Genomic DNA, 13619 nt, shown 5'->3' on the forward strand with positions numbered 1-13619 from the left:
CACCAAAGATGAGCGATCCTGGGAGCTTCACTATTCCTTGCTCCATAGGAGGATTCTATATTGAGCAAGCCCTGTGTGACTTGGGGGCCAGCATAAATTTGATGTCGTTGTCAATCTTTCGACAACTAAATGTGGGGCAACTTGTACCCACATCCGTGACTCTCCAACTGACCGACAAATCTCTGGTTCATCCAGAGGGTAAGGTGAAGGACATGCTGATCACGATTGATAAATTTATTTTGCCAGCTGACTTCATCATCCTAGATTATAAGGCTGATAAAGATGTGCCCATCATTTTGAGGCGACCTTTTCTATCAATGGGTCGTGCTCAAATTGATGTGCACAAGGGCGAGATCACTTTAAGCATAAACGGATAGAAGCTTAATTTTAATATAATTTGTGCCATGAAATTCCTGATGAGGAAGACCTGGCAGATTCGGAAGATGACTTGAATTTGATTGAAGAAGAAAAGTCTGATGAAGAGTATGAAGAAGAGGATGTTGACGCATCTGTAGCTACCTGCAATGCGATTGTAGCAAAAACGAATAAAGAAGAAGGACCAATCGCAACGCTAGAAGAAGAGCTGAAGGAAGAAAGAAAAATAACGCAACCTTCTCTCGTGGAGCCACCAACCCTTGAACTAAAAACCCTACCAACACATCTGAAGTACACATTTCTAAGGTAGAATGAGAAGCTGCCAGTGATAATTTCCTCTGCGCTCAACGCCGATCAAGAGAATGCGTTGATGAGCATTCTCAAAAAGAATGTGCGAGCAATCGGCTGGACACTCGCTGATATCAGAGGAATTAGCCCTGCGTACTATATGCACCACATTCGTCTTGAGGACGACCACAAAGCAACCATTGAGATTCAATGCAGATTTAATCCTGCGATGAAAGAGGTCATCAAAAAGGAGATTATCAAGTGGCTAGATGCGGGCATTATCTATCCCATTGCAGATAGCACGTGGGTCAGCCCCGTGCAATGTGTGCCGAAGAAGGGCGGAATGACGGTAGTCTCCAATGAGAACAATGAATTAATATAGCAAAGAACCATCACTGGATGGCGCATAGTATGAACTACCGCAAATTAAATGCGGCCATAAAAAAGGATCACTTCTCTCTGTCGTTCATCGATAAAATGTTGGATAGATTGGCAGGGAATGATTTTTACTGTTTCTTGGATGGATATGCTGGGTACAACCAGATCATGATAGCTCCTGAAGACCAAGACAAGACCACATTCACCTGCCCATATGGGACATTCACTTTCTGTCGCATGCCGTTCGACCTCTGGAATGCGCCAAACACGTTCCAGAGGTGTATGATGGCAATCTTTTCAGATTATCTCGAGGACTCAATAGAAATATTTATGGATGACTTCTCCATTTATGGGAACACTTATGAAGTCTTCCTGGCCAATTTGGAGAAAATTCTGAAAAGATGTGAAGAGACGAACCTGGTGCTTAACTGGGAAAAATGTCACTTCATGGTGACAGAGGGTATAGTGTTGGGGCACAAGGTCTCTCGAGAAGGGTTGGAGGTGGACAAAGCAAAGATTGACGCAATTGAAAAGCTTCCACCTCCAACCAACGTGAAGGCAATATGAAGCTTCCTGGGGCATGCCAGATTCTACAGACGATTCGTTAAAGACTTTTCTAAGATAGCAAGACCAATGAGTGCGTTACTAGAGGCAGACAAAAAGTTTGAATTTGACAACAATTTCCTCAACACATTTTGAATTTTAAAGGATGCGCTGATTACCGCACCCGTCTTAATTATGCCGGATTGGACACTGTCATTCGAAATCATGTGCGACGCAAGCGGGTATGCGATGGAAGCTGCATTAGTGCAAAAAAAGAAAACAATTTTGCACCCCATCGCATAAACGAGTAAAACCCTGAACCCTGCTCAACTTAATTATACCACCACCGAAAAAGAGCTCCTAGCTGTGATTTTTGCGTTGGAAAAATTTTGGGCATACTTGTTGGGAATCAAGGTACTCATTCATACTGATCATTTGACAATCAAATATTTGATGATAAAGAAGGACACAAAGCCGAGATTGATCAGATGGGTTCTCCTCCTTCAAAAATTTGATATCGAGATAATTGATCGAAAGGGGACAGAGAATCAAGTTGCAGATCACTTGTCCAGACTGAAAAATCCTGAGGCTGACTGCAATGAATCTAAAGTGAGTGTCGTGTTCCCGGACGAGCAGTTGTTCTGCATAGAAGAATTGCCCTGGTATGCAGACATCGTTAATTATTTGGTCTGTGAACAATTTCCTGAAGATTACACCTACCATCAATAGAAGAAGCTCAAGAATGAATGCAGACACTACTATTGGGATGAGCCGAATCTGTATAAAAGAGGTGCAGACCAAATCATTCGATTATGCATACCAGATGCTGCTCAACAACACATATTGTCACAGTGCCACGATTCACCTTATGGAGGACACTTTGGAGGATAACGTACTGCAGCCAAAGTTTTGCAAAGTGGATTCTTTTGGCCTTCATTATTCAAGGATGCTGCTAACTATGCAATGAAGTGTGATCGGTGTCAACGCACTGGCAACATTTCATGGAAGAACGCAATGTCGATGAATACTATCCTAGACCTAGAATTATTTGACGTAAGGGGGATTGATTTCATGGGACTATTCCCTCCTTCAAACGGTAAGCACTATATTTTATTAGCCGTTGACTTTGTCTCCAAGTGGGTAGAGGCAGTTGCATATGCCGCAAGTGATGCGGCAGTAGTCTCTCAGTTCCTGAAGAAAAACATTTTCATGCGTTTTGGCACTCCCCGTGCTATCATAAGTGTGAAGGATCACACTTTGTCAACCACAATATAAAGGAACTGCTGCGCAAGTACAATATCCTTCACAAAGTGACCACCACATACCATCCGCAAACAAATGGTCAAGCTAAAGTGTCCAATCGGGAAATTAAATTGATACTTGAGAAGGTAGTCAAACCTTCACTAAAGGATTGGGCAATGAAGCTTGATGGTGCGTTATGGGCATACCGAACCGCATTTAAAACACCTATAGGAATGTCCCCCTGTGCATTAGTATTCGACAAAGCGTGTCACTTGCCCTTGGAGCTGAAATATAAAGCATTGTGGGCAATCAAGAAACTGAATTTCAATGTAAAGGAAGTAGGGGAAGTGCGGAAAATGCAATGGTCGAGCTAGAAGAAGGGGAACAACGCAATATGAAAATGCGAAAATTATAAGGAGCGACACTACAAATCCTTGGCATTGATCAATGCATATGCGACAAGAACCTCCAAGTCGGGCAGAAGGTCTTGCTTTTCAATTCACGTCTGTGACTCTTCCCGGGAAAGCTAAAGTCTCGTTGGTCCAGACCGTTCATAATTCGACAAGTACTTCCACATGGCACGGTGGAATTATCAAATGACGACGGTACCAACATATTCAAAGTCAATAGGCAGCGAGTAAAGGTATACCATGGAGAAGACTGGCATCGCCAAGTCGACTCTATGGAACTAAGAAACTTTGAATAAAGAAGGAAGTATGTGGTCCCTGCATTGTCACATGATCGCAATTTCTCAGGGACGCAAGTTTTGGAAAACTTCAAGTCTTCAACTTTTTTCTCCACTACTCAGAATCTTCACTATCTTTCAACTATCTTTTCATTTTTCAGTACTATTTCTATCAAAAAAAATAAATTAAATAAATAAATAAAATTATTTGCGTTAATTATTTTTCTTTTGTTTAAAATAATTTGACCCTATCTTTGTTTTTCTTACAACGATCGAGGCGCTGGATTGCAACGATATTACGCGAAGAAGCATTCATCTTATTCCATCACTGCAACCCACAGAAGAAAGATCGCCGCAAGGATGGATGCGTCAACACAATGCAGGCGACAGCGCAAAATTTGGGGTGTACTCTTCCTTATCTTTATTTCAAATTTTGCGCTATCACAGTGCATTTCTCTTTTCGAAGTCTTATCACCGCATCCTTCTTGATTACCGTAATCATTTAACAAGTAGATAAATTTAGTAGTTTACCGCATTCTGTTTCTTTGCCAAGTAAGATTTCTATGATGAAAAATATGCTTCTATTTCTTTCGTATATATTAGAGTCAACTTAATCTTAAGATAGTCACCTCATAAAATATTTCTGGAAGTTAGAGGTTTGCTAGCTTTCTTTCAAACTCTCTTTACAACGCATTCTAGAACATCGCATAACTTATTTTAATCTTTTGGCAATGGGGACATTGCCGCATTCTAAATTTAGGGGTGAGGTATTTATTTTCGACCTTGCTATTTTCGATTCTATAAAAAAAACATTTTTTAGAATAACAACTCCACTGTCAACACAAAGGGGAAACCCATGTTGATAAGAGTTAAGTTGTGAAAGGCACTTACCCGTAGTTGGATGTCTACATGACACACATGGGGGCAAGTCAAAACAAAAGTAAGTTACTAGGATCAATGCATATATCAATGACTGCAACTCCAATGCCAAATCGGTATGAGTTTAGTCTGAGAAGAGCGCATTGCTTATAGTTGGATGTCTGCATGACATCCGTGGGGGCAAGCCAAAACGAAGGTAAGGCACTCGGATCAGCGCAAGGTCAAAGAAAAAATAGCAATAAAGAAAATTTTGTGCAAGGATAAATCTTTTGTCATCTCGGTAGAAATTTTCTTTTTGAAATAAATTATGCGATGTTCCAGAATTTAGTAAAGTCCTTTTGAAAGTTAAACTTGCAGTCCCTAGGTCTTAGAAATATTTTAGGAGTGGACTTGAATAAGACTTAAGAAAATTCTAGTATATAGGATTTGAATGAAGTATCCTTGAGAAATCTAGGAAAAGAACTTTGTGGTTAACTTGCTAAAGGAATCTTTAGCTTATGCTTGGAGACAAGCATTGTTTAAATTTAGGGGTGTGATAACGGGCAGAAATACACGTTATCATAGTACTAAATTCTTAAACAATGTTGGATTGCGTTGATAGAATATGTTAAATTGCGTCCATTAAGCATAAACTTTACAATATTGCGGTCGCATGCGTCTAAAGTATTAGGGCAGTTGATCTCTATATTTTTGTGCAGAATACGTTAACGCAATGCAAAGAATGCGATCATAGGTCGAGCGCAACTTCACCGCAAGACTTTGCGTTGATCGTGCTTGCAAACATCAACCCAAGAAGAATCACCGTAACATAGTGGGCGCATCGGGACGAAAGGACAATTAAGATCAATGGGACAGAAAGCTGACAGCAGTCGGATCCAAATTAAGTTGACAGCCAATAACGGTCACAAAATACATCCAGCTTTATCGGTGACAACTATCTGGTGCATCGGTTAGGAATTAAAGTTGCCTAATCTGTACAACCAAGAGAGAGAAGCCGCCTTTCACCTTTGATGCCCTATAAATACCAAGTGCATTCTTCAGAGAAGGGGTTAAGCAGTCGATTACTTCATCACTTTACAAGTTCACACCTCTGTTCATAGTTTTCTTTTCCATTTCACGACGGAGCTAGAGAAGAGTGGTGACGTCGGAGATCGTCCAAGGCGGCTCAAAAGAGAACTAAACTAGGAAGTTCATTGCTTGCGATTACCTGGGTTGCTAAACTAGTTGAATGGGTTGAGAAAAACTAAGCTAACATGATCTAGGAAGTTCATTGCTTGCGATTGCCTTGTTTTATGTTGTGCGAAACATCCCTTTAGAGTTGCTCAAGAGAGAATCTAAAGAAAGAACCTAATGTCTCAAGAGAGCTAGGTTAGAATCTAACTTCAAAGAGCAAGATTAGGCCTGCATAAACAAGAAATAGGGACTTAGAGATAAGCTCTATTTGTCAACTTGCATCGCGTGCATCCTAGGAATAGGAATGATATTATGCGGTCGCATATTTATGTGAATGTCATGTTGTCATTGCATAAATAGAAATAGAGGTTTATGTGTAAACCCTATAGACTTATCGCATATTTATCGCATGGGTTCTAGCCTTAAAAGTCGTGGCATTCACGCCGAGGGGTGGTTTACTATTGTATGCATGTTGTATGATCGCAAGGTGTGAACGCAACCTAGGGAGTGTTAGCCAAAACCTTCTCAACCCGTTCACCGCATATTCATCGTATTTCCAGCTGCCAACACTTTTTGAACTCTGCCGCAATTATTATTATTTTCATTAACGCAACAATAAACCAACCACCTTATTTATTTTATCGGTTACCGCAAAGTTTTCATAAGAAAATTATCAACGCAAACTATTTTCACAAGTCCCTGTGGTCAACCCTGGACTTACCAGGAAACTCAGAGGAATTTACACTTGGATTTCACTAGGAAAACTTGAGTGCACAACACTATCCATCAACACATATCATCCATATTCCACACTTAATAAAATAACACATCAGACGCAATCTTATATATTTTATCAACGCAAACTTGCATTGTTTAATAACTTAGCACTATAATAACGTGCATTTCTGCCCATTATCAAGAAGTGGGGGTGTTCTATGGAATGAGTTTTCATAAGATCCGGACCAAGAAATAAGTCACTCTTACTTTATAACGTTGTTTACTGTTTAAGATCCGGACCAAGATGATCTAGGTAACTCAATCTTAATCTTGAGCTAATTATGAACTCCTATTTATTCGGGATTGCCCTGAGATTTGCATAGTTGAGGGTTGGCTCAACAGCTCAATAAGACTCCCATTTCAGGGGTAAGACCGGATAGATAGCTGGGGACATAAGGTGCAAGACAGAGTTCACGCCTACCCGATTTAGGGATAGGAGAAAGATTATTCTCTCAAGTACTGAATCCAAGTCTTGAACAAGGGGCCCCACCCTCTCATTGGGCTGAGAGAGTTTGGCTTGGTGATTGGATCATAAACCAGTTGTTCATTAGTGGATCAGTAGGGACTTGAGGAATAAGACGTAATCTCGGGGGTAAAATAGATATTTGACCCGGTCGTTATTACGAACAACCTGTGAAGGGTCGACTTTCTGATTATGGTTAAATCATGTGGACATAATATATCTACAATGCGGGGAGTCCAACTATGGGCTTTAGTGGAATGACCCATTAGTTAAAGAATGAAGATTAATCTAGTCTAATGACTTTAGCCAATTAATCTCGGATCGTTGGAGTCCAGGATCTGTAGGTCCGCGAGATCCCCCTACTAGCTCGTAATGGACTAGCTCTAAAATAGCGTGATAAGTTAATTTGAAACGTTCAAATTAGAATTAAGGGAATTAGTAATTATATGAGATATAATTATGTTTAATTTTAGAATTAAACGGTATAGGAGAATTTATATATTTAAATATGATTTAAATATATAAAGATGGATTTGTGTTAAAATTAATAGAATATTTGATATTAAATTAATTAAGTTTTATTTAGTAATTAATTTATGGAATTAATTAATTTTTCATTTTTAAAATCAAATAGATTTATTAAATCAAAATTTGATTTTTAGATAAAATTGAAAAAGAAAACAAAAACACATTTAAATGGAAAAATGGACAATATCCATCACTTAACTAGCTCACTCATGAAGCAACCATTTGGCCTTGTCTTCTCCAAGCATGAGCTGCAACACATGCAGCTCTTCTCTTTGCATGTTGATCTACAATATAATGAGAAGATTGGAATGAAAATCGGGCATGCAATCAAAAGGTTTTTTAGAGAAAAACTGGTTTGAAGAAAGGTTCTTCAACCTTGTTGCAGCAGTGGGCTTTTCTCCTTCATCCCTTGATTCAAGCTTGTTTTGAGTCCCAAAACTCAATCTAGGGCACCAAGAGAATAGTGGGGAAGATCTTGAGGTGGTCTACAATAAGATATGGAGAAGATTGTAGCTGGAGATGGAGCTTTGAAGAAGCTCTTCAAGAGGTATGTCTTGAAACCCATTTTTCTGTAGAAGCATGCTTTATATTATGCCAAAATTAGTGAATTTGAATGCTTAGATGATCCTTGTTCTTTTGTTGCATTTGATACAATCCTACATAGTCTTCTTTAGATTCATGACCATTTTCTTTTTCCTCAATGCTCACAAGAATTTCTATGAATTCAAATCCATCCTCTCCATGAAGGAACTCTAATACAAGAGAATCCATGAGCGGAAGCGGATCTTTCTGATTTCATTGTGACAGAATTAGCATACATACATTCTAACAAATAGATATGCATTGTTATACTAATTACTGGCATGCTTTAACAATTAAAATACAAAAGACCGAGTAAACGTACTAGTTAAAGACAATCTTCAATCAAACTCAATCCAATGGAAGCGAACTTCTCTACGCTCCATATCACCCAGCAAACAGTCGCCTAACAGCACCATGGTCGTCAACACGATCAGCAGCGCATGAACCAACAGCAACCGGGGACGACACCATAACTCGAAGCCCTCGGTATTCTTGGAGTGAGAATCTAAAGGGTGGACTTTGATGGAATTGGTAGAGGAATGAGGAAAAGACGATCGTGTAGTACGAACAAGCAAGCAGGAGATAGTAGAAGACTATCGTATAATCGGGTGCTTGTCGTTTAGAAAAAGGTACACGATCATGTAGATTTTGCTAAGCGATCGTCTAGAAAATGGTAAGCGATCGTTTAGGTCTGCTTGGTGCGCTAAACGATCATGTAGTAAACCTAAGCGATTATTTAGATATAGCAGGTGATCGTTTGGTGCGCGGGTATGCGATCGTTTAGGACGAAGGGCGCTATCGTATAGGCTCTCAACGCTAAGCAATCGTAAGGATTCACACCATGAGCAATTTTCTTGCGTACCTTGCAAAATGAAAAAAAATTCTCATTTTATTCTTCATTAAAAGAACTGAATTTGATATTTCCACTTTCATATGATTCCGAAAAATTCTCGGCCAATTATCTCATAACCGCCTAATTAATTAGTTAATTAATATAATCATATTATATTCTTAACCTATAGTTTGATATCATATATCTACTATAGTGTTTTCTCCTCTACTTGATATAGATCATATTTATATCCAATTTCCTCCAAAATAATGTATCTCATACATTTAATCAATTATATCATATGTAATTAACCAGTTCATTATATCATATATAATCGAACTCCCTCTTGTCAATTTGAACACTTCAAACTGACCCAAAAACTTATTCTCAACTTTATCCAAGCTACCAAGGGGACCTTATGGACCTATTGCCCGAAGCTCTAACAGTACATGAATAGCTGACTAAACTCTTTAGCCACGAGATCCACCATTCGTTAACTGACAGACATTCTACTAAAGACCAACAGCTGAACTCTTCTTACCACAAATATATTTCTGTGTCCATCGAATATAACCAATCATGAGTACGATGACCCTTTACATATGCTCATAAGTACAGTCGGGCCAATTTACCGTTTTGCCCATGTAGTTATATCTCACTCCTTAAGAACCACCAATTCCTCTAATGAACAATACAATATAGTCCAACTATGTGTGAACACCTCTTGAGCCAAGAGAAGGTGTGTGGCGCTACATCGTTCAAGCTCTAGAATCAGCCTTTAAGGGAGCTATCTATCTACTTGCCTCTACATTAGGGAAGGAGTGAATTCCATCTTGTATAGCTGAGTTCCCAGCTCCCAAATCAGATGAATCCCCAAAGTGGTAGGTTTGATTTGGTGACCTGGCCACTCGCACCCATGCAAATCAAAGGACCGCCCTCAATGGCAGGAGTTCCCAACACACTCAGGATTTAGGTCATGTCACTTATGGTCATCCTAGTGAAGTGAGGTCTCTATCATGAATGGTGTTATATAACGAGACGTTAACACTTCGTGGTCAGGTCTTATACAAACTCTTTGTAAGGATGCCCCCGCTCACATGTCCCCTACACGAATGATCAGGATCAAACCATCTATGATAAGTCACGACACTTGTAACTATTCCACAAAGCGGGTCGCATCCGTAGCGTTACCAGAATAAGGTTTCCCTTCTATAACCATATTAGGGGTGGTCATTCAAACCGCAAAAATTGAACCATTTCTAAAAAGCGAACTGAACCAAACCAAAAATTCAATGAAACCGAAAAATTTCATTCGATCCGGTTTGAAGAAATATTGAAACCGAATTAATTCGGTTCGGTTCGGTTTCACTTTCGAAAATCGAATTTGAAACCGGACCGAACCGTTTTTAACTAATATATATTTATTTAAGACCATTTTGGTTATCCCTCAAGACATGATCCACTTGTATGTCACCACATACATGCTTAAGTTACATCAAGATAACCAGGGATTTTAGGTTTATTGGTTTGTGATAAAGCAAATAAAACAATCAACTGAGCAAAATCAAGATGTGAAGTAAAATATCATATATTATACATCACAAGCATTCGTACAAACTGTTTACAAACTACAAGACACGAGACTTTAGGGCATCAACCTCAACAATCTCTCCCTTGTCCTAAAGCGAAGTGGGGTGTAGTAAAAAATAATAAACTAGGGCATAAAAGCCAAGTACAAGAAAATCTTCCACTTGCCCTAGTCCAACCGCAGTCGATCCTGTCGACCTCCTTAGCAGCTTTGCAAGCCGCTACATACTCCGCCTCTATAGTAGAGTCGGCGATGCACACCTGCTTAGTACTTCGCCACACTACAGCTCCTCCTTAAGAGTAAAGACTGACCCTGACGTGGACTTACGAGAGTCTCTATCAGTCTGAAAGTCACAATCCGTGTATCCAGTAAGGATCAAATCCCTAGATCCATACACGAGCATGTAATCCCTCGTTCTCCAAAGATACTTGAGGATGTTTTTCACTGCGGTCTAGTGACCCTGGCTTGGGTTAGACTGATACCTACTGACTATGCCCACAGCGTAGCAGATGTCTGGTCTAGTACAGAGCATCGCATACATCAAACTGCCAACTACAGATGCATACGGGACCCATCTCATCTCCTCAACCTCTTGAGACGTCTTAGGACACTTGTCCTTAGACAAAGTGACTCCATGCCTGAACGGCAATAGGCCCCTCTTAGAGTTCTGCATTGAGTACTTGAGCAACATCTTGTCAATGTACGATGCCTGAGACAATGCTAGGACTTTGTTCTTACGATCCCGAAAGATCTGTATACCCAGAACAAACTGAGCCTCTCCCAAATCTTTCATTTGGAATTGGGTCGCTAGCCAGTTCTTAACTGCAATCAGTATACCTACATCATTCCCAATGAGTAGTATATCGTCAACATACAACACTAAGAATACTACTGAGTAAAGTACATCGACTCCATCTCGAGATCCATGGCCTTGACCCATTCATCCCAGTCTACATCCTTCATTGCCTTCTGATAAGACAACGGATCCTCAACGTAGCCATCTACTACCATAGCAAGGATTTTCGTGAAACCCAAATAGTGAATGGGCGGTTCGCAACCCTCCCACTGCGTCGAGGTTCCCTCAAATCTTGAGGTGGAACCGACCTATCAAATAAACTATCATCAACAACTTTTGCAGATAAAGCAGGCTCTTCAATAACTCTTATTGAAGTTTCAGTAGTTTCATTGGAAAGTTCACACAACACGACTTTACTACATGGACTATGCTCCCTAATATGATCCTTCTCCAGGAAAGTAGCGTTTGTGGAAACAAACACCCTATTTTCCGATGGATCATAAAAATACCCCCCTCGTGTACCTTTGGGATAGCCTACAAAGAGGCATAACCTCGACCGTGGTTCCAACTTCTTGGGATTTGCCTCAAGAACATGTGTAGGGCAACCCCAAATGCAGAAGTGACGTAAATTAGCTTTACGCCCGTTCCACAACTCTAGAGGTGTTCTTGTAACACTCAAGGAAGGAACACAGTTGAGTATGTATACTGCAATCTCCACTACGAAACCCCAAAACGAGTCCGGTAAGGAAGCGTAACTCATCATCGAACGAACCATGTCTAACAAGGTTTTATTTCTTCTCTCCACTATACCATTCTGTTGAGGTGTACCCGACACTGAGAGTTGGGAAACGATACCATGTTCTATCAAATAGTTCTGGAATTTCGAGTCCAAAAACTCTCCACCTTGATCTGATCGAAGTGTTTTAATCCATCTATCCAATGCGTTTTTAACTTCGGCCTTGAACTCTTTGAACTTTTCAAAGGATTCAGACTTTCGTTGCATAAGATAAACATACCTATACCTAGAGTAATCATCGGTAAAACTGATAAAATAATCATAGCCACCTTGGGCTCGTACATTCATAGGACCACAAAGGTCAGAATGTACTAATTCAAGATGTTCTTGGCTCGATAATCTTTTCTAGTAAAAGGTCTTTTAGTCATCTTACCCTCAAGGCAAGATTCGTACACTGGTAAAGAATCTTCTTCTAACTCACTTAGAAGTCTATTCTTCACCAATCTCTCAATCTTATTGAGATTAATGTGCCCTAATCGAAGGTGCCAAAGGTTGGCATTTTCTTTTGGAGAAATTCATTGACGTTTAGATTGAGTTATGATAGTTTTAAACAATTCTGTGTTATAGAGGGAACTTATGGCTAACGGTCTTAGCACATACAAGTTACTTTCTAGATACACTATACAAATATTAACACCATCTTTATGAATAAACACTTTATCCACATTAAAAGAAATAGTGTATTTACATTGCAACAAGTACTTTACAGAAATCAAGTTTCTCTTAAGTTCAGGAACAATATATACATCATTTAAAACAAGAAACCTATTCTGCAAAGATAACTGGATCCCTCCCACTGCCATAGCTGAGATGACATGCCCGATGCCTACTCGCATCGTCATCTCACTAGCCTCCAGTTGTTGCCACGATCTAACACCATGAAAATAAGAACAAACATGATTAGTGGCGCCCGAATCAATTATCCAGGCAGAATCATCATTCTCCACTAAGCAAGTTTCAAGTAAAATCACATTTACCTTTATCTGCCTTGGCGGCCTTCCTTTCCTTCAGCCAGCAAGGACAGTTTCTCTTCCAGTGTCCGTCCTGATTGCAGTGGAAACATTTTCCCTTTTCAACCGGCAGTGGACGTCTTTTTGGGGTGGCAAGTGGTGGGTTAGCAGGCGCCTTCCTTTCTCCTTACCACCCTTCTTCTTCCCCTTTGCAGAGTTAGAAGTAGAAGGTGCAGACTTTGTTCCTGAGGTCAAACCCCTATGGAACGTCCTTGAAGATGAAGCAACATTTTCCTCATCCTTCTTCCTCTTCTTACTTTTCAGTAAAGATTGGTAGGTCTGAAACTCGTTGAGGAGAGTTGTAAGGGTGTATTTCACTTTGTTAAGAATCACATTACTAACAAAGTGCAGGAAGCTCTCCAGCAAAGAATGCAAGATTACGGTAACCTGGTTGCCCTCATCGATAGTAGACCCATTCAACTCCTCTGCATTGAAATGGACCATCATGTTAAGCACATGTTCACAAACAGAGGTGCCTTCCTCCATTTTGGAGTTGCATATATACTTAAGAGCCTCATGTTTGAGTTATTCAGATGGTTGTCCAAACATTCCCCGCAGGGCTCCATGATCTCACACGCTGAGACCGTGGGCCCATGCTTCTTGGCCAAGACGTCATTAAAACTTGCCAAGATATAGGCTCGGGCCTTCTCATTTTCTCGTGTCCATCACTCGTATGCCTCCCAA

This window comes from Benincasa hispida, chromosome 9, assembly GCF_009727055.1.
Source record: "Benincasa hispida cultivar B227 chromosome 9, ASM972705v1, whole genome shotgun sequence".
Lineage (NCBI taxonomy): Eukaryota > Viridiplantae > Streptophyta > Magnoliopsida > Cucurbitales > Cucurbitaceae > Benincasa > Benincasa hispida.